The sequence below is a fragment of the Porites lutea genome, chromosome 7 (assembly GCF_958299795.1).
Source record: "Porites lutea chromosome 7, jaPorLute2.1, whole genome shotgun sequence".
NCBI lineage: Eukaryota > Metazoa > Cnidaria > Anthozoa > Scleractinia > Poritidae > Porites > Porites lutea.
In genome coordinates this window covers 5,521,115-5,542,521 of record NC_133207.1, presented here as the reverse complement: position 1 = coordinate 5,542,521, position 21,407 = coordinate 5,521,115, and the positions used below count along the sequence as shown (strand labels likewise).

General features: G+C 39.5%; 1 long non-coding RNA gene across 1 annotated transcript; it reads right to left on the bottom strand.

Annotated features, from left to right (window-relative positions):
• Positions 1-36: 36 nt before the first annotated feature.
• LOC140944252 (uncharacterized) lies at positions 37-21,287 on the bottom strand. The gene is made up of 4 exons (XR_012166686.1): positions 20,996-21,287; positions 4,443-4,668; positions 2,547-2,600; positions 37-1,787 (listed from the first exon to the last, which is right to left on the bottom strand). It is a non-coding gene; the product is annotated as an uncharacterized lncRNA (long non-coding RNA).
• Positions 21,288-21,407: the final 120 nt, after the last annotated feature.

The window sequence follows — 21,407 nt, the reverse complement described above, 5'->3', positions numbered from 1 at the left end:
GGGGGGGGGGGCAGGTAGGTGAGGTGACCCGCTTAGATGGGGTAACCCGCCTGTCCATATAATTTCTCATTCTGGTTTGATCAAGTGAACATGATAGGTGGTGTGACCATATGAGAAATTATGTGGACAATTGGGTTACCCCACCTAAGCGGGTTACCTTACCTACCTTGGGTCCCCCAGCTCCATGTCGATCTTTATCCCAGTTGTACTAAACTTAAAGAGGGGAAAATGGCGGGTTTCGGTAAACTATGTTATAAAACTTTATGCATATAATTCGGCTCATTTGAAGTTCGGCGTCTGAATCAACGCTGGTCCGCAGCCGTTATTCCCGGCTGAGCCAGGCGTTATGAACGTCTGGGCCGATGCAATTTCAATTAGCTGTTTCGAATTGATTCAGATTCCGCACTGCACGTGAACATAATTCACTGAATTTGATTCGGCTAATGTGAAGTGCGGAGTCTGAAAGGCGAACCGGTCCTAAGGGCCTGTTTACATGGAGGTGGGGGACCCCAGATAGGTGAAGTGACATGCGGCGGGTCACCCCACCTATCATGTAAACGTGATGAAATTAAAATGAGGGATTATGTGGACAGGCGGGTTACCCACCAAAGCGGGTTACCTCACTTACCTGGGGTCCCCCACCTCCATGTAAACAGGCCCTAACTTCCTTAATGAAGAATTGCGATGTTTCGCTGATCGGAGTTAAATATTTATTCTATCATTCAATCATTGTGTTCAAATTGTTGTTTGTTTGTTTTTTAATATTTTATTTAGGGCCACTGTACAGGCCATTCGAAAAGTTACTATCTCGCGGATAAATAATTGTGGCCTTAAGAACTCTAGTCCAATCAAGTCAATGAAAACTCTGTAAAAACCTTATTATTAAAAAAAAAAAAAAACGAAACGGAAAGGGCGTTTTTAACTTACACTTTTTCCAATAGCGTGCGTGGAGTTAACGAAAACAGCTCCGAGCAGTTTTCATAAGATGCTATGGCTGCGTCCACTCAACTTATTAGTGTTGGTGTAGCATTGCTAATGAGTCGGGCTATATGCACAGGGCGACGCACCCAGCTAAATTTATACCGTTCCTTTGTTCCTTTAACAAAGCTGCGACTAAAAAAAAACAAAACTATTTTTTACCCCATGTAAGGAAATCTAAGACAGCCTTAGATTCTAGATCCCGCACTGTGGATTGTAAATTCACGATGTGAATTCCGGATTTCAGGCACTGGAGTCCGGATTTCTAATCACTGGAACTTGGGATTCTTGATTCTAATCCTTAGCTGGATTTCAAAGCCTAGGATTCTGGATTCCAAAAGCAAAAATATGCGGTATTCTGGAATTTTCATTACCTTACACAAGGCGATATTTTCTTTTCAAACAATCGAATACAGCTTTCGTCCCCGATAACTAAACGTACGAAGTGACTGCAAATCCTAGTATGGTCTTATAGTGATGTCATAGTAGCCTGTGTTCGATATATTAAAGTTCTAACATGACTCCGAGGCTTGAGGGTCAAAATTGCAATTGTCTCGCAATTCCCAAAAGAGACTTGTGTTATTGAGTACAAAGAAAACCAAACCAAATCTAGAAATATGACAAGAAAGCCTCGGAGTGGTCTTAGAATTTTGATATATCGAATGTGGGCTTTTATAAAGGTTTCGATAATAAACGAAGCGATCAACATTGTGATAAGTTCTTAATGTTCATCTTGCGAGAGTTTATTCAAGGCTACGCGTTGTCTTCCGAAGGCTCCTGCGAGGGTTACTCCGTGTCCCATTTGTTTTCTACCCAAAGAAAAGAAAAAAATAACGAATAAATAAGTGATGGCAGAACAATGTTTCTAGTGCCAGTAGACGGGCGCGGCAGAGGGAAATTTTGTTTTGGACCTAGAAGTTGGAGGATGGAGAAGGGGAGGTTTCTAAGATTTTTTTTGCCAAAACAACATAAGGGAGGAACTTTTTCTCTTTAGCAGATTTCTATTTTATCTTCCTAGACATTTGGCAGAATTTGGTGCCAGATGGTTGCTATGGTTACTGAGATATGACGTCTTACTAAAACGCGGTCAAGACATTTTACGTTTTTTTGTTTGTTTATTCCCCCTTTTGAGCAGAAAAAAACCTATAAACTATCCCCGAAAGTAGCAAAGTATATAGCTATAAAATAAACTAAACCTCTGGCATTAAAAAAATGCTTAATCATCCAATATTATTATTTTTAGTCGGAATTGTCTCTAAAGTCCAAGATGGCGTCCATTTCATAAACTTTATAATCTGTTTTCTTTACATGGTGAAGGGAAGTCTGCGTAGAGACCCCATAATGAATAGTGTTAAGTATCCTGCTGTTTTGTTCTAGTAAAATGCTCTGATTGGCTACCTGACAAAAGGCATTGGAAGGATCATCTCTGAGTGGCTGTTATTGAGAATTGCTAGGAATAATTTATGCGAAATTGGCTTCAGCGACATGTTTAGCGAAGCTGTCTTGCAAGCGTCGCTTTTCAGTGTGCAATAAAGTAAACACTAGTCGTCCGCGAGCATGCTACTTACCGATTGCATGGAATTTTGAAAGGCATTTTTTCTCATTTTAGCCGCCATTTGTGGCTGTCAGAAAAAAAAATAATAATAAAGTTTAGTAGGCGAAACAACACATTTCCACGTGCTTCACACTCTTTAGTACATTTCTTTGCCTTTTTTTGCACGACTACGGCGTAAAATTGCTAAATTATACTTTTTGTGTAAGGCGTAAACAAGCCTACGACTAAACTTTATTTCTCTTTTTGAAACTGGATATTCCTGGATATGGTCCCTAGGAATTCAACTCCAGGAGGGTTCGCCTATATTTGACAAAGTAAGTGAGTAGGAATAATAGTGATAAAGACTCAAAGAGCGCAAATTCACTTTTTTACCGAGGTTTTTGTTTTCATCGCGTCTTTGGATCTTAATGTCCGTAATATTAGCCACGGTGAACTTAACGCAAAAGTACTAGAAATATGTGAATAAGCAGAGGCTAACTGCCAAAAGTAAGGAGAAACAGCGAAAAGAGGGGAAAGAAAATGTGTGAAAAAAATACAAACCAGCAAACAATACAAAATATTAATAACAACAATAACGCCACCACCACCAACATCAACACTGATAAATTCCGACAAATTATAAACCTCGCATTCGCGACAGCCTTCCTTTGCGAACGAAAAAATTTAAAAGAAGTCGTAAGAAAAGTTATATCTCAAGTATAGGCCATTTGCACGATGGCGTCATTTTACTATTACGACCCTAATTCTTTTGGGTTTTCTTTCCATATTTAAATTTGGTAGCCCCAGTGAGGTTTGCACAAGAAAGCAAAACCCTGAAGGATTCTGGTCATAGTAATAAAATGACGCCTTCATGCAAATGCCCATTGTATGGTTCGGTATACTGTAGAGCGCGTGCACTCGCGAGGCCGGCATCTATGAAAATTTATTGTAACAAAAAAATAAAACATCAACATAGCCGCCGTGATTTCAAGTGAAAACGCTCCATCCCCTAACTCAAACTTAACACTAAATTCTCACTTTGGACTAATTGTTGTGTTAAGACAGGGGTGGGTGGGCTGAACTTATACGATTAAGGGACACTGCCCCTGACACTACCCCTTCCCTAACCTAATGTTAACACTAAGTTCTCTCTTTGGGCAAAATGAAAGTGAAGAATGATCATCGCAGTAAATTTCCCAATTTAAGCAGTTGAAAAGAAGAAGCCTGAAAAAATCAGGGCTTCAACGGGATTCGAACCCATGACTTCCGCGTTACCGGTGCGTTGCTCTACCAACTGAGCTATGAAGCCACACATTGGGAGCGAGGTCAATTGAGTTCATATCTCCCGTGAGGAGTGAAATTATGTGAAGTATATATGAAATAATTCATTTTTGAACTGCGGTTGTAGCTGAAAGGTGGTTTAACTGAGAGGTACAAAGTGGAGGGGGTAGGAAGTTTTCCGATATCCTATACTCAGTATTCAACCTCGTCCCCAGGCTGCTTTTCCCGCCCCGCCTCCAAAGCCAGGGAAAAGCCCCGTATTATTTGTTCTTTAATAGAGAATTGTATGTGACCATAAATCACTTATTAGCGGACTCTGTTACCATTTATGTTTTCTACATGATAATATATGACTGCGTCGTCTACATGCCCCTGGGGGGGGGGGGGGGGGGTGATATATAAAATGGTAGGGATTTCAGATTTCGCCAGTTGAAGTTTATGGAAGGGAAGGCAAATATGTCTTTTCAGCATGTAAAGGGAAGAACGAAAAGGGCCAACGGACGCATTTCGTGACTGCGAAAATGTCAAGAAAATTCTGAATTAGTGATTTATTCGTATTTACGAGGCAGTGCAAATCAATGCGAAAGGGTACCTTTCCTGTGAAAATTATATCTAAAAGGGTAAGCCGTTAGACCTGGTTCATACTTACCAGTTGCATTACAAACCATTCATGTCCCCTAGATTTTTTTGTCGGCGCCGGCGTTCGTCTTTTGTTATCTGCTTCCCTGAGCGCATATCCCCGAGCTGGGTCCAAAAGATCACAGCAAACAATCAACCACAACAAAGTGATCGTCAAGAGTCGTTTGGAATCCATCGACTATATCGTTCTTCCGGTTTACCAGGTGTTCTGTTGAGAAGATGAACTTGAATCTCAGCTGAAAAAGAAAAACAAAATTGTTGGCTTTTTCAGTTTTTCAGTTATATTAGTTGTTATCTCTAGTTTTTAAGTATCATGAGAGATTTGTGTCTCGTTATCGGTACAATATCCTCAACGTGGTGGCCTGAAGGCCATGTTATCGTGTTGGAGTCCTTACGATACACCGTTTCCGGGTACGGGTACGACAGGAACCCATGGTACGAATAATTTACCCGTACGCGTAGCCCGTAGATTGCCTCTTACCCCGAAGAAACGGGTAGGGTACCGGGTAGAATGATGCCACTATGACGTCTGGGAAATATTGGTTTCCTTTTATAAGTACTTGGCAAGCATGTTCGCTTACACGTACCCGTATGCAGAAAAGGTGTATCTTAAGGTCACTCTTATGTCCGAAAATAGAGTTCATAAATACCTTTTATTTAAGTATAAACACCAATGAAGTACCAGGTGAGCTTTCGGCGAGAACATGTTATCTTCACATATGAAAAGATAACCGATGCTATCGGGCTATATAATAAATCGCGCCTTTCACAGAAAAAGCTATTAAAGTGAAATGGTTTGGTATTTCATTGGTGTTTATATCATAAATAAAACATTACATGATTGCTTGGAAATACGAAATTTCTCTTCGACTGGTGAATAATTCTATACTTAGGGTGCGTTCGATTGGGAAATCTGGATTTATATTTTAACATCCGGATTTCGGATTTGCAATCGAACGCGAAATCCGAAAACGGATTTCAACGCTGAAATATTTGTTTAAGGATTTTCCTTTTTACCGTTCGATTGGGAAATCCGAAAAAGGATTTGAAAAACTGTCCTTAGGAAAAGCGGTCTTGCATGCACACGCATAATTAGTAAAAAGAAGACCGCTATTCACGAGAACAGTTTTGCAAATCCTTTTTCGGATTTCCCAATCGAACGACAAAAAGGGAAATCCAAAAAATCCGGATCTGGATTTCTTGATTCAAATCCACCCTGTGGACGGATTTCTCGGAGGTGAGCTTGATACCTTCAAGCCAAACATAGATCTTGTTCAGACCAAAATTAAGCCGCTCATTCAGTTGATATCATTGTCAGCATAGGTGATGCCCATAGTGGTAGTAAAAATTCTCAGCCGAGCTGAACGAGTCGAAAAGGCAATTCGAAAAGTCATGAATGTGCAGTGAAAATAATAAGGGACCTAAAATGGTCCTCTGGGGTACACCACTCCATACCAATGTCTCACCCAACTTACGGTCATTCACTACAACACAAAATTATGTAGGCACGACCACTAAGGTATGACATGAGCCACTCTCCTTTGGGGCCAGTTATACCGTCATAATCGAATTTAAATAGCAGTAATAGCAGTAAGGCATGGTGAACAGCCTTTTCATAGTCTTTTCGAGGTCCAGAAAGATACAGACATGAATCACTGTACTATTGGCGTGGTCAATATTGAATTACTAACTTTTGGTTGCCTCAAATAAGGCAGAATCAGTAGCGTGACGAAAGCTGGCTAGGTGACTTGAAATTATTTTATTTATCTCAAAGTATTTTACTTAAAAAAAAAAGAACAGCTGATCCTCTGTATTGATATTTCCGACGAAATCGAAGTCGCGGAGATCGCATTGCCATTTCAATCAAGTCTGACAACGTTGGTCGTACTTGGTCGTGGAAGGCAGGTAAAGAAACCTGTCCCAAAAACTGAGTGTGTTTTACGTTCAGTTGTTATTTTCTCGTTTCCGTCGTCCTTGACGTTGTGCTGAGCCCGATAGTAGCGTGAACACGCAAAACAATTCTTGCTATGCGACGATTTTGTGAGAAAAGCAACGATTTGATTCCGTCCGCAGGTGCCCATAATTACTTACTGAATTTTGGTGTCTAATCATACATCCTTCATCAGTTTACTCAAGCCCTAAATTAAGGAATAATAATTATTATAATAGTAATTTTCTTTGTTTACCCTCGGCAGTATTTTATAGCACTAATGCTTGTGGGGCCGAGAAAATGCCTGAAACAAATAATTCAAATAAAACTTAACAGGGTGAAGGATACCATTTTGCCGGAGGCAAACCAGCTGGCTATTTACATGCTTGGTCGAGGATTTGAACTTGGGACTACCGTGAACAGATCCAGCTAGCGGTCAGGGCGGGACTTGAATGCGGGGCCTCCAAATTGCAATTCCAGCGCTCTAACCACTCGGCCACGCTGCCTCCTACAAGGAAGGTTTCATTTTGGCCGAAAACCTGATCACTGATCATCACTTTGTGAGCAGTTACACAGTATGATAGGGCTGTCGACTCTTCGTTTCACCCTTACAAACTTTAAACTAACTGGCTGTGGCTATAGTCGACATAAACGCATTAGTACGGATCAAGACAGATTTAGAACCCTTGAAGCTCCATTATCTCTGGAATGTAATCATTAATCGACAAGTAATCGTTGATCAAAAGAGTGCCGATCTATATTGCGTGCAACAATTTGTCCCAGAAGAAGAAAGGGCGGAAACTAACTTTCCGATAAATTGTTGTGAATTCATGAGTCTATCCTATTGACGACATTTTAATGGTTTTGAACTCTGAAGACTGATCTTGGAGTACTAAAATTATGAATGAGCTAAGCTTCGTTTCAAGGCATGGCGCGGAAGCTTGAGTAGTTTCGAAAGACAAACTAGCCCAAACTCAGCAACTCGAAAGGCATAAGGTCTGATATGAAATGCAACTTAGCACTGCAAATTTGCAAGAAATTTAAACTGGAATTTGAATCCAAGGAACTCAGGGGCACCCAACGAGAATATAGTTCAAAACCACTTAAACATAGCATTGTTAAACGTATTTTAGTATTTAAATGGTAGATATAGGCATATTTTTATCCCCTAAACATTTTTCATCAGTTCGGACTTCCTAGCTGAAAGTCTAGTGATCCGAAAATTATAGGGATCAAAACTTACCCGTTCGAAAATTCCAGCCAGAAAAAAGGCTCCCGAAAATTCTAGGTGACCTTTTTAGGGTAAAAATCCGTTAAAAATAGGCAATTATACCATTTTTTAGATGTTCGAAAATCCTAGGAGAGGCAGGCAAGCAAGAAATTTTACAAAACATGTTACGAAAATTCTACATATCAAATCGTCTTCCGAACAGATGTTTTCCGAAAATTGTCGTTGTGTGCCCCTGAGAACTCAGACAAAGATTAAAACAGCGATGCGATTAAACTGACTGGCTGCATTGAGACAACTAACAAACATAACATTACCGGACAACAAACAAACTGGAAACTGACTTCCACTCGTGGCTTCTGGGATGGTCTGACTACTAGTTACTAATACTGTCCAACGCAAACGGATTCCGATGGTGCAGACCGCCGCAAACCGTTTAAAGTAAAGTTTTAAGTTTGCGGTTTTAAGTTGCAGGCGGAAGGGAAGATGGGCACTGAATTAATACTCACTTGCAAAGGTGCTGACACGAAATTTATCAAAATTCAAACAGTGGGAACTGCCACAAAACTCGTTGAAACACGAAAATAACTGATGAAAATAAGGCACAAAGAACCTTGCAAATATACGAAAAAGAAGGCACTGTTGGACTAACGTGAAGATTTTGAAAACCTATTTGCCCAGTTAACAAGGGAATATATTAAATTGTAAAAATATTTGAATGACACGAAGCTGTGACTTCGTCACTCACACGTAATTTCTCAAGTTCCATAGATAATAAGGACCCCCAGATAGATAGTTCAATTCTTGGTTTTCACATGACGTCACCAAAATTCAAACTAAGAAACTATCGCTTCTTCTGCGTTTCTACTTTCATGTGATACTAGAGCACTTTAAAACCTTTGTACAAAAAAATTTCGGTTCAAAAGGGTTCTTTTTTTTACGATACAGGACACTTTAATTTCCAGGAATTTGCGTAACGCGGCATTTAGCTGACGGCCGGGAAAGCTCTCATGTGGGTTAAAAACATTACGGTTTTTTGGAGATTTTGCTATCTAAACGTTCTTTGTCTTAGAATGAATATTACTTTAATCGTTATGAGTTCCTCAAGCGAAGAATTCACGCATAAGTAGGAAAACTCAAAAACAGATGTTTCTGTTGGTTTCCTGCGGCCATTATGTGCCCCTGAAAGGGACACAAACATGGCGTCTCCATACAAAGCTTTATAAATTTGGGTAAAACGTTTTTCCGAATATCTCGCATATGAACTATTGCATAGACCTGATTCTTGGCAAGGCTTTTTGTATATTTATCTTCTTTCATTTCCCAGATTCTAGACCTTCTGTATTAAAAGGTTTCCACTTTTATTTCTACTTTCTCACGTGAGTGAAAACCGAGAATAGGGTAACTCCTTCAGTTTTTGTACAAGATAAAAACTGCTATCAAAAGAGGCCCTACAGTGGTTTAATTTACAAAATCAACTTGCCGTGAAACAGTCCTTTTAAATTCCTCCTTTTCCTTTCCAAACATTAAACAGGCCAAGGACACCCAACGACGGTTTTTTTCCTAAATGCATTAAAAACGGCTTTTTGGTTAGGCTATCCAAAGCACTTTTAGATCTCTAGAAATGCATTCTGAGCAGCGCTATAAAATATTCATTTGTTCGGTCATCTTAGGGCAACTTGAGTCTTTTCGAAATTACAGGGGCTTCAGAGTTATTTTCCCGAAAATTGGGGACGCATTTTAAAGTATAAAGAAAGTAAGATTTTTTTTATTCCTCTCTCCATGATCGTATTTTCGAATCTGAAAGTTTTAGGTTTCCCTTTTTCTACGAAAAACAACTTTACCTGGGGAGAGAGATGCGAAGAATTCAAGTTCAAGTTCATTTATTCAAACTTATTCAATTACAATACAACAATAAGGGCAAAAAAAGGAAGAACTAAGACCCTGTTTACATGGAGTGGGGGACCCCGGTCTAGTGGGGTAAGTTTCTTTTGTTTTGTGTCCCCCAGAGCGTGAAAACTAAGGAAACCAACCCCACTAGACCGGGTTCCCCCACTCCATGTAAACGGGCCCTAAAACAGAGCTAACTATACATTGAATTAAACATAAAAAAGGAAGAGTGTGTAGCAGCCAAAGGAGCCAAGCTTTCGAGTTGGCTACTACCACAGAGCAGTTACAAGTGGGTGGAGGTTATACGGTACTAATAAAAAAAACTATTTAAATTAAATAATTAAATAAATAGAACTAAGTAACTCTAAAAGTTTGTACTGTTAAACTCTCCACGCGTTTAACCCTCCACCCTCCATCTTGCGCCATCTTGCGCCGCTGACAACCTACATTTGTCGTAAATCGTAGGGAATTTGTTAGACAATCTTCGAAACTTGTACATGAATGGAACGGTCGTCTAGAAATTTTTAGCCTTCCTTCGGAAAATTTGGAAAATTCTATGCAATTTTTGCTTCTCCGAACAGATATTTCACAAAAAAAAACAGTCGTTGGAGAGATTTGTTACTCCTTGGAATGCAATGTCTATTCTTTATAGTAAAATGTTTAAAAATACGTTTCGTATAAGGAACGCCATTTTTAGGCAAAGTTGATTTATTGGCTAGACGGTGTGGAAAACAACTTGATATACATGTTAATCTTGTGAAAGTACAGTTATTTGCAGCGCAAGACAGCTGAAATAAATTGTCATTCACGTCTTTCCTGTCAAGTTAAGATTGTAAAACAATCCGCAATTTTAACAGTTAAGCAGTTGCGGATGTATTGAAGAATGACTCGTGCCGGAATTGAGTAGCTCGAGACACGTGCCAACGCTGATACACGTGTTTTCTTGGCACAGTTCAGACCGCGAAACGATCCACAGGGAATTCGTTAAAAAAAATGCGCTTGAAGTTTTGCAGGTAAACAAGTCCTAAGATAAAAAAAAGCATCGTCAGAAGCTGGCATCGTTCGAATGTCGAACTCTTTTTTTGGCAAACTGAGTAGTATGGAAATTAGTTTTCGGCAATCGATCTTCAGCTGCACAAGCGTTGCGTGCTCGCCAAACTACCGTAACAAACCAAGAGCCACAAGCGTTTGTATTTTTTCGAAAAACCAATCAAAATCTTGTATTCATGTTCATTTGTTGCTTTCAGTTAATTATGCTCGAGCTTAACCATTCCTAGGTCAAACGACACTCGCTCTAAAAATGACATATCTTCGTTGAAAAATTATCCATTATTAAGACCGTTGTCGGGAAACTTTCCACAACAGTCACCTTTAGTTGGGACAGCGGCATCTGAAATCAAGTTTTTACCCGTAACATATCTATCGGGACATTATAGCAGCCGTAATTTGGAGGGGCAGCCGTCATATATAGTTACTGAGAGAAGAGCTGGCCGTTGGCAGCGCTTACTTGGCCGGTCGTATGGCAGTTTGGGTATTTACGAGTGTAGCCGGCCGGAGATTTGAACTTGGGTCTACTTGCGAAAATAAATCCAGCTAGCGTTCGGAGCGGAAATTGAATTCGGGGCCTTTCGATTGCAAATGTAATAACTGTTCGAACGCTTGGTGACTAACTAAAGGAACCTGAAAAATAACTGACTAAACAACGTACAAACTAACCATTAGATAAAAATCATTGCACTTGCCTTAAAAATAGGAGACTGGTGATGCTGCTGGTGTCTACGTAGTTTGAAAACCGAAATTGGCATTGCATTTGCACAAAAATGCTGATGGGTAATTTTTTTTAGTGCTACTGATTGGTGACATTTAATTCCTAGCGCCGCCCAAATGACGTTTTTAACACATTAGGGACTTTAAGATCCAACGACAGGAGGCGACAAGAACGTCGCTTAAAAAGAGAATTTGCGTTCTTTCAGTCTTTATAGCGATTATTCCTACCCACTTACTTTGTCAATTGTAGGCGAACCCCCCTGAAGCTGAATTTCAAGGGACAATATTCAAGCTCAGAAGGAGAAAAAAAATTTCGTCGTTGCTTGTTTACGTCCTCCATAAAACGCGAAATGAGGCATTTTCACGTCGTAGTCGTGCAAAAATGGGAAAGAAATGTACAAAAAAGTGTATTGCACGTGCGAAGTTGTTGTTTTGCCAATTAAACCAATTGTTTTTTAATTTGGACGTTCTCGTCCGCGTCGTTGGATCTTAAAGTCCCTATTGTCTGACTTGTCAGCCGCGGTGTAGATTTCCTACTAAGCAGGTTATATCGATGGGCGACCTTTTTTCTTATTTATTTTATTTTTTTTTTTATGGCGGAGTTTCTCATATTTTTTTTACAGTGTATTGAGGTAGTTCCGGATATGACTGAAGAAAGAGTTGCTGCCGCTGCATAGTAAAGTTCCGGATCTGACAAGTGGCTTTATGTCATTTGTCGCCATTTTTCCTGGCTTGAGTCGCTGTTCAAAGCCATCTTGTTGTCTCAAAGTCATGTCGCTTGTCCGAATTTAAGTAACAGGGCCTTATTTAAACCAAATGTGGTTTCAAAGGACAGACGAGTGATATGAAAAAACTATTTTTTCTTTCTTTCAATAAAAGAAGGAGTCTGAAAAATTTTAAATTGTTCACTTGTATATTTCTTTCCTGGACGTCATCAATGTAATTTTTAGCACCCCTATGGATGAAAAGAAAAGAAAACAAAAAACCGGTAATATTTTTACGTCTTTAAAATGGTAATTTGTGGCCCTGTTAACAGATTTCCATTATAGCATAGACGTGATCACCATCTGGCAAGTATTTAACTGAATCGATATTTGCAAGGTTTGCACGTGATACATATAGACGAAACAATATGAGCATTCACATCAGACACATCACTAAAATAACTCCTGTTTGGGTAAAATTCCTACCCGTTGCGAAGCGACAAAACCTTCAAACAACGAAATTGGACGAGTGAGACATAAAGATGAATTTGAATAGCGACAGTAACGTCTGCATGGACAAATTACATCTCACTAATTAAAAACAGATGGCTTCCTCCTCACTCACTCTGGGGGCTTTTTTAAAAAAACACTGCGATAAATGTACTTATCCCCCGGGAGGAGGGGGTGGGGGTACTTGGGTTAATTATTGCTGGGTATGTGCCGCTGGCCTCTCAGAGCCCCTACCCCATTATAGTCTATTCTGTGGCCTGTTGTAGACCCCATTGTAGTCACTTTTGGGCAAATGTAATTTTCGCGATCTCAACTTAGTCACTCTCTATTTATGCAATCCTTTAAATAGGTCATCATAAATTGTTTTTTTTTTACTTGAATGAAGAACACTTTACTTTTCACCTACAGTACAAAAACTCTGGTACGTTTGCTAACCGTATCTTACCCCAAAAATCCGAAAATGTGCGACCCTAGTAATTCTATTAAGTAACCTTCCGGGAACTTAGTAGCTATCATGTGGCAAATTGAAAACCGCAATAAATTATTTCCGTGTGTGGTTTCTTGATCTTCTTCAAGCAAGTAAGCCATGCCACCCTGATTTCCGTTGTACTGTCATTGCATACTCTGTTTACTGGTCGCATATCCAGCCTCCAGAAACTTATTTTTAGAAATAAATAACCTACTAGTATCGTATCTATTCTGATTCATGCAGCTGCAGATTAGTTGAGGGAAATTGCCCTGAGACGCGGTAACCTGTTCCGGAGTCGCACATGTCACAGTCTTATCTGGTAGATTTTTATTGTAAACTATCAGTTTATTTCCCTGTTCATTATAAAATATTCCATTGATTTTTAAATTTAAGGAAAGATTAGATCTGTAATAAATTAAGTACTGGAAATTCTAAAACTGGATTCTTCCCACTTCTTTGTGATGTGATTTAAGATTAAGGCCATTAAGTTTTTAACGATCTGCACGTTGGAGCAACAAAGTTCAAAGGAATACCACCGATCGCGTATGACATCAGTTAACGTATTGCTTAATGAAAACAAAGCTTTGGCAAATTTAACTCTCGCAATTCGGACAAATCGTCTTTTAATTAATGGAGCTTCCATAGGTGATCCGTCTAACTATAATGTAGTCAAATATATACAGCTTACAACGTTCGCACTTTTCATTATAAACTTGCAAATGAAATGCCATTATGACGTAAAATGGTTCAAGCTATAAAAGGAAAATAACTTTTCCAACATCACTCTACTAACGATAGAACCTTTTAACGCAAAAAAATAAACTCAATCTGAGAAAAAAACAAACAAACAAATAAACAAACAAACAAGCAAAAACAAATAAAACAAAACAAAAGCATCTTGACCATATACCTTGTCAGCTTATTGGAGATGGCGCCGATCCTGTTTCTCAATTTTTTGGCTCAATTATTATTTTAGCCACTTCGAGGGTGATGAAAGAATTGTTGTTAGAATTGCCCAAGAAATGTGAACACCTAGCCTGTTCCAGGCTCCGAGATGGTGGTGGAAAGTCGTTCAGTAATAAGAAATGTAAAAAACGCGCGGGGGCTGGGGAGAGACAGGGCGGCGGAGCCTGTACGCATTTTTTTAACGGCCTGTTCCGGTATATCAGCTCCTGATATACCCTCTGATTGGTCAATTGTGACAGTTAACATCATCACCTAGTGGCGTGGTCATCAGTTTGTCATCACCAAGATGGCTAACGCGAATCGCGCGTGTGATCTTCATGAATCCGCGTTGTCTTGTGCTTTAGACGAGTGTCTGTGACTTGGCTAAAGATGTTTTCGGTATCATGCCCACCGGTTTCAGCAAGTTTAATCTTTCAGCTATTCCCACGCTTGGCTAAAGCTGCTCTAACCCTAGAAAACTCTACGATAATAGTCGTTTCGCCGCTGATATCTATAATGCGAGACCAAGTGGAACAACTGAAAAAGCTTGGATTTTCGGCCGCAGCTATTTGGCATCGGTGAAGAGGGAGAGGAGGACGAGAAGAAAGCGAGAGACGGAAAGTGCGAGATTGTTTTCGGTAATCCGGAGTCCTGGTTGGTCACAAAGTGGCAATGACAAAACAGTCCAAAGACTGTTGAGCTTATTCCGCTATTACCAAGGGAGAAACTACGCGCTCCAGTCAAAAGACTCACACCATTTTAAGAGAAACACTACTAAGCTGGAGTTTACTAAGTCACAATGCAATTCTCCTTAGTTGATGTAGCTTAAGTTTAAACTGCACCTCATTCTTATAATTCTGGATCTGTAAATCACTATCCGTGATAATTTAAGGTGACTCGACCCAGTTTTTTTGGGGGGGTACCATCCTACTTTGAAGCTCTCTGGTATCCCCACCTTTACTTTTATCGTAAGTCTAACACATAGAATGGATAATATATAGATCAATCTACAATATAACATAAAATTTTTGGCGATCGGAGTAAATGTCACGTGGTTATAATGTCACGCCCCTTTGAGGTCTGAGTCGAAAATCTGCTGTTGCCGGCATTTTTTCGTGAAAATCTCTCGGCTACACATAGTACGCATTAGTGCCTTGCGCTGAACAGAGTTTCACCAAAATCGCAAAGACCCAATTCGAGAAATTCAGCGGTTTCCAAATTTAGGTCATAATTTATGCGAAAATGATAAGCAAACTTTACACGGATTATATCTAATAAACTATGAGATTCATCTCTTTATTTTGGGCATCGTTATAACAGATGGGTCCTTGCAAGTCAGCAAAACGCTTTAGGGCCTTGTAAATGCGCGCGATTTCGAGCAAAGCAAACATATAGAAATTATAGTTTTCGCTATTTGTTGACGTTTGTCAGCGTTTAAGAGTCCTTCTCACGAAAAAAGCATTTTCTTAAAAATTCGTAGTTTTTTTTCCTTCAAATTTTTTCAGGGCCACAATTGATTAACTAACTACCCGGACTCTGAATTTCATGGTCATTGAAAAACTGTGACATTATCTTCTATAAGCCCAAACTTGAGTAAACATTGAAGATTTTTAGCGTTTTGGCTGAGTTTGTGCTTTGGGAGTTGTCTATTGTTTCTAGTCTGTCATTATACAGCATTCTTGTTCAGCACGCGTGCAATGACCACGCTTGGCTGACTTCCGAATGCTCACCGAGAGGTTCCCGTCACAAGTTGGTTTAATTATTGGCTTGCATTTAACCTATGAAAAAATGATATTTTTTTAATAGTAAGTAGATTTAGTGTGTAGCACTTATTGATTTTTTTGCAAAGGCACAAGAAGCACGAGAATTGATTAAAAATTGTGACTTAAACCTCTATGTATCACGCGATGGCCTGTCTCACTGTACCAAAATTATTATATCTCGGTATTTCCGGCTGTTGCTTTTCGAGTGGACCGAGAAAGCGACGGAAATACATCTGCGTTTGCACGAGTTTACATGAATACTGGTGGCTGATGATAGTTTGTTATCATAGGCTAACCGCCAAAAGAAAAAAAAAAGGAAAGCCAGGATTGTTTTTGTCAGAGGCGCTGCGCTAATTGAAACCCAAGGCGCTCTGCCTTTGCAAATATATTTACGTTTCTCTAACTTTTATTGTCTTTTGTAAAACCACATCCCGTAACCTGCATAACTGGCACTTTAAGAGCCAAGAAAGACGAACACGGCACTCCGCGCGAATCGAACCATAAAGAAACACATGAACTCAGTGTTCAACCATGCAAGGTATTCCGAGGTAATCCAACAATGGTTCCACTTTCCGGATTCCGGGTACTGGATTAAGGATTCCTGGTCAGGGGAACTTAGATTTCGGCGGCTTGGCGGCCCAAGCTAAATTGATCTATCTACAAAAATACTTCGGCTTCTGGTGCAGTATGCCTTAAAAGGGCAAAAACCAAAACAACCCGTGGGGTACTCCTGAGAATTCTTGGCGATCTAAGAAATTATGTCATCATTATTTAGATTAGAACAGCAACAAAAGAAGATTTCTTTCTCTGTTTGCGGAAACAGAGAGCCTGTTCACGGGCTAATCCATTCCGATTCCGTATATTTCTCTTTCTTTCTTCATTTGGAATGAAATGATAATTCAGCGTTCATCAAGAGCCATCCCATTATGGCTCTTGCGTTCATACACTCCCGTAGTTCCCTCGAAAACCATACCCGATTCCAGGCCAAAATGGGCGAAGACTATACGCGTTTTCAGACCAAAACGGCACAAAAACCTTACCTTTTGGAGCGGCACATAACTATATGATTTACGAAAGGAAGTGTCCTCACCCCCACCCCCCTCCCCCCGGGGAAAATACAAGTTTGCACGAGCAGCACACTGTCAGGAGCTATGGGCTCCTGACACTGTTTTTTACATTTCCTCCACGTCGCTGCACGTCACCGCAAAGAAGCCAGTAATCGGTCCTTGACAACATGAATCCAACTTCCTACAAAACCTCACGTTTTAAGGATGGCTTAAGCAAAAAAAACCATGATTTTTTTCTTATCTTGAGACGTGGATAAGACCTTTGGAATTTAACTCCAAAAAAATTCGCCGACCTTTGACAATAGAGCAAATTCACTTTCTAGAAGTGCGACTTTTTAAGCTGTAATCGCAGTCGTGGTTGCTTAAGCCCCCTACTTCATTGCAGCTACTTCTCTAACAATTTTTTGACAGCTGTTAAATGTAATAATAAATTAGCCTATTCTTACTTGTAGTTAGTCTACATACTATATTGCCTATGTGCAGACGTCTTCTATTTCCTTTGTTGCGCGCGTGAGACGTGCGTCTGCGCGCAGGCGACATACTGACGCGCCAGTTAGTCCGTTTTAGTATTTGTTTGAGCAAAGATTATTACGCTTAACTTTTAAAGTTACATTTCGTTAAGCTAAAAAAGGGTTAATCTGTTAACGGTTAACATTGAATACATAGTTAGATTTAGATTAATATAAAGAGTAACGCTTTGTATTTAAAATAGCGCCTATTGATAAAACAAAGCTCTTCTTAAATTGCTGGGTATTGACCCGACCTTAAGGGAGAGAAAGACACAGAGGGTGGCAGGGCCCCTGAAGATCTTGAATAGCGCGAAGATAAGTATTTGCGCTCATTCCCTCGCTGTAGAAAACTTAGACCGTTATTTATTCACCGACGCGGCCGTAAATTGTTTTCGGTAAACTATTGATCTAAAAACGTACCTATATCTGATTGTTAGCATTCCTCTTTACACCACTAAATCACGCGAAGGCACTTGTTGGTTTCCTGTATCCTAACCTTGATATGCTCATTAAAACTACTATTGCTTTGTGAGGAAACCCCTAACATTTTTGAAGAGGAAACTTGGGTGATATTCTGCAGTTCGGTTCTGATATCATGAGCTACCTTTTCACCGCGTATCACTTCATTGCACTTCTTTAAATTACAAAACAGATCATTATCATTTGCAGCATATTTGTATAGCCATCGGGATTGCCCTAGTGTTGGAACATTTTATCATTTTTGAGCTTAAAAACAATGAAAATATTCCAACAAGCAAATGCGACGGCTTTCCGCGTATGTTGTAAACGAATTCACCGCTTGTGACCAATTGAAAAACTGTTTGACAGCCTCCTGAAAAAAATGTATTTCATTCTTACATTCTCCGAATAAACGCCGCCCTCGCTCAAACGCCGCAGGAAGCAAAATTACCAATAAACGCCTCCCTAAAATAAACGCCGCACGTAACAAGAAGAATGCGGTTTTTACTTGAGGATAATAAGAAAAACCTCGGTACAACTTGGTAATTTACACCATCGAGACATTTACGATTCTATCTCAGCAAAAAAGGGAGATATCGCAACCTTAAAATACGTAATATTTACAAACTATTTACAATAACGTAACTATTGTCAGTGATTTAAAAAAAGTGATTTCGAAATAAACGCCGCCCTCGATCTAGGGTCGCCCTTGAATAAACGCCGCATTGGAAACGCGAAAAATTTAATAAGCGCCGCGGCGTTTAATCCAATAAATACGGTACTTTAACCTGTAGAGTAGTGTCGTCGGCAAAGTTTTCTATGTTAGAAACTTCATTGTCCCTAATTAATAGCCAGATGCTGACTGGAAAGCAAAATATAAGCTAAGGCCCACTAACACTACTGTTTATAAACAATAAATGAAAATAAAGGATAAACCCTAGCGTAAACCAAACATGCGCCATTTTTTTATCCTGTCCAAGATTGTGGGGGTGTTTTAAAAGTTCTTTGTCATTCCGTTCTAAAACTGGAGGAGGAATTCCTGAGTAGCCGCCCGGTTGAGTTATTAAATAACCACGTACGTAAGTGAACCCCGGGAAGTGAACATGTGAGCGGCTAGAATAGACGACCGTTTTGACAGTCTTAAAAGACACACTATCCGTATTTAATTTTTGTGGTATTTCTTAATTGCAGGGTTGCTATCGGTCAAGGGAAAAGTCAGGGAATTTTTTAAAAAGTCAGGGAAAATTATTGATGTTGTGAAAGTCAGTGAAAAGTCAGGGAATTCTGTTTTCCGGTTTATAGTTCATAAGTCTTCTTCCAGACTTTGAAATGCATTTTCTTTCGGAAAAGATGAAAAATATGCTGCAAAGGAAGCAAAACGATTAATTTGACACTCTACGCATGACACATGTAGCAGTTGAGGTCAGTGGTTTTCGTTGTCGCGGAAAGAGGTTGAAAATGAAGAGAAAAATATCGATGGCCTGCAAAAAAAGCTGAAGCAAATGTAAGCATTGATTGTTTCTCATTGATACAAGGTCAGTGAAAACTGTTTAAAAGTCAGTGAAAAGTCAGGGGAAAGCGAGGGAATTTTTAACTTTCTGATGAGTGGCAGCACTATTTTAAAACGGTTGTGTGACGGCTGTCTAGTTCTTTATTCTGTTAATTTTGTCAATGACTCTGTCTTATACGTTGTGAACGTTAACGTTAGCGAGAAATTACTTGACGTGAATGACAAAAAAAAAAACAACAACAATCAACATCAATCATTCTTGTCTCAAAAATGTACCTCCCAAGCAGGAATTTACATCAAACTTTAATAATGATAAAAAAGAAATTTGGAAAACTTTAGTTTAGGGTAACAAGCTTACAAATACCACAATTTCAGTCCGCTTTAATGTTCTTTAAGAGCTTTTAAGTTTCTCCATCCGCGCGTTCTTTTGCATTTCGGAGCGCTTATTTTTATTAATGTTTCACTCAATTAGTTGTAAATAGTTTGTGTCCATACTGAGTTTGTCTATCTTCTACGTTATTTTTATTTCTGTAGTTTCTTTTTTTCTTTGGCCTTGGCCAACCGGAAATCATCGTTGACTTAACAAAATATTTTTGATTCTTCCACGTATCTCTGACTTAAGTGTGCTCTTTCAGAAGTCTTCCGCACTGATATCTACCATACACGAGCAATACTAGTATTAAGAAAGGAACAACTTCCGGGGGAAGGAACAAGTTTTCCAGTTCGCATTTAAGAGCCTTGTCGAACTATTTCATCTGCAACTGGATTCCACTTGCACCAATGTCAATGACCGGAGCAAATCGTGTGAAGTTTTCCTTTAATTCTGTATTTATTTTTTTGCCAACGCTTTTTTCAAATGCGATTCTTAAGACACAAGACGTACCCCAGCACGACAAGCATTGATCCAAAAGTCATTGCTGGTCATTGGCGGTCGTTTTCTAACGGTGCGCGAGTTACTTTTCCTATTGTCCTCGATCCACCTGAGACAGTCCTTGAATTATGCAGAAACGAATTTGATATGACGCAAAATGTAGTGCAGGACACTATTGTGTTCTCTGACGGACAAGTGTCCGACAATGATTTCTACTTTGACTATCGAACTACGCAAAGGTTAATTTAGCCGTTTGCAAGGCAAGCCACTAACTTTAACCTCGCTCTTCAAAGCTATTGCGCGCTTGGGCTTGGGAATCGAAAACGCCATCTCCCTAGAGGCGAGTAGTACTGATTGTAACCCCAGATCAACTGAAATTAAACGCTTTTTTCAGGTTTATAACGAAATCTTATGACTGCGTGCATACTATTGCGTGGCAGTTGCAAACAAACAAGCTTTCATCCAAGATAAAAAAAGTAAAGAACTCGTTACATTATTCTGCTTCCACCCCTTTTACCCTACTTAATAATATAATTCAGTTATCAAAGAACAAATTGAATGACCAAACGATGACGAAATTAAGCCATTCGCCATCTATTTTGCCTGTTAAGCTGTAGTCAAATGTATCCGTGGCTCTTGTGCTCGTACAGCTGGCAGATATACACTATGTATAGTAATTAGATTTTAAAAGGTGCATGAACTAGAGGGGGCAAGAAGGAAAACCTTTGAGCACATCAAAGCCTCCAACTGCTTAGTTGCTATTCGTTTGAAGTATTCAAATTTTTGGTACTTACAAAAAAGGGAAATGCAATGTATTAATAAAAGTATCTCTGCAACTGACTTCACGTTTCTCAGTTCCATTGTACCGAATCTTCTCCAACGTGTTCCCAACTGGCGTTGATTCATAGAATGCTTAATACTTTAAAATAAGTTTCACTTACAGTTTGAAGTGCGTAACACAATGATAATTCTTCGATCCTTAAAACTTCCAGCTATTGAAACATCCAAACTTCACAGTGCCACTTCGAATCTGACTGGGGGAAGAGATCAGAAAAGGACACTAGTCAGTCAGTTGAAAAGCAGCATTTATGTCTGTCGGATTTAACGTCACCAATGACCCTGCTTAGCATTCATCTGTGAAAGTAATATCTTAAATGACGTGGAAATAGAGGATCGATGTCTATTTATATACGTGCAACTTTCCTCGACTTATCTGTACTGAGTTTAACTGAGCTTTGCCGATTATCACTTATCAAAGCAGGATGAACATTCATCGTTTAAACCTTTTCGTGTGTGGTCAAATTGCGGTAATAGGAAGTTTAAGATACTGAACGGGATGGCAATAAAAATATT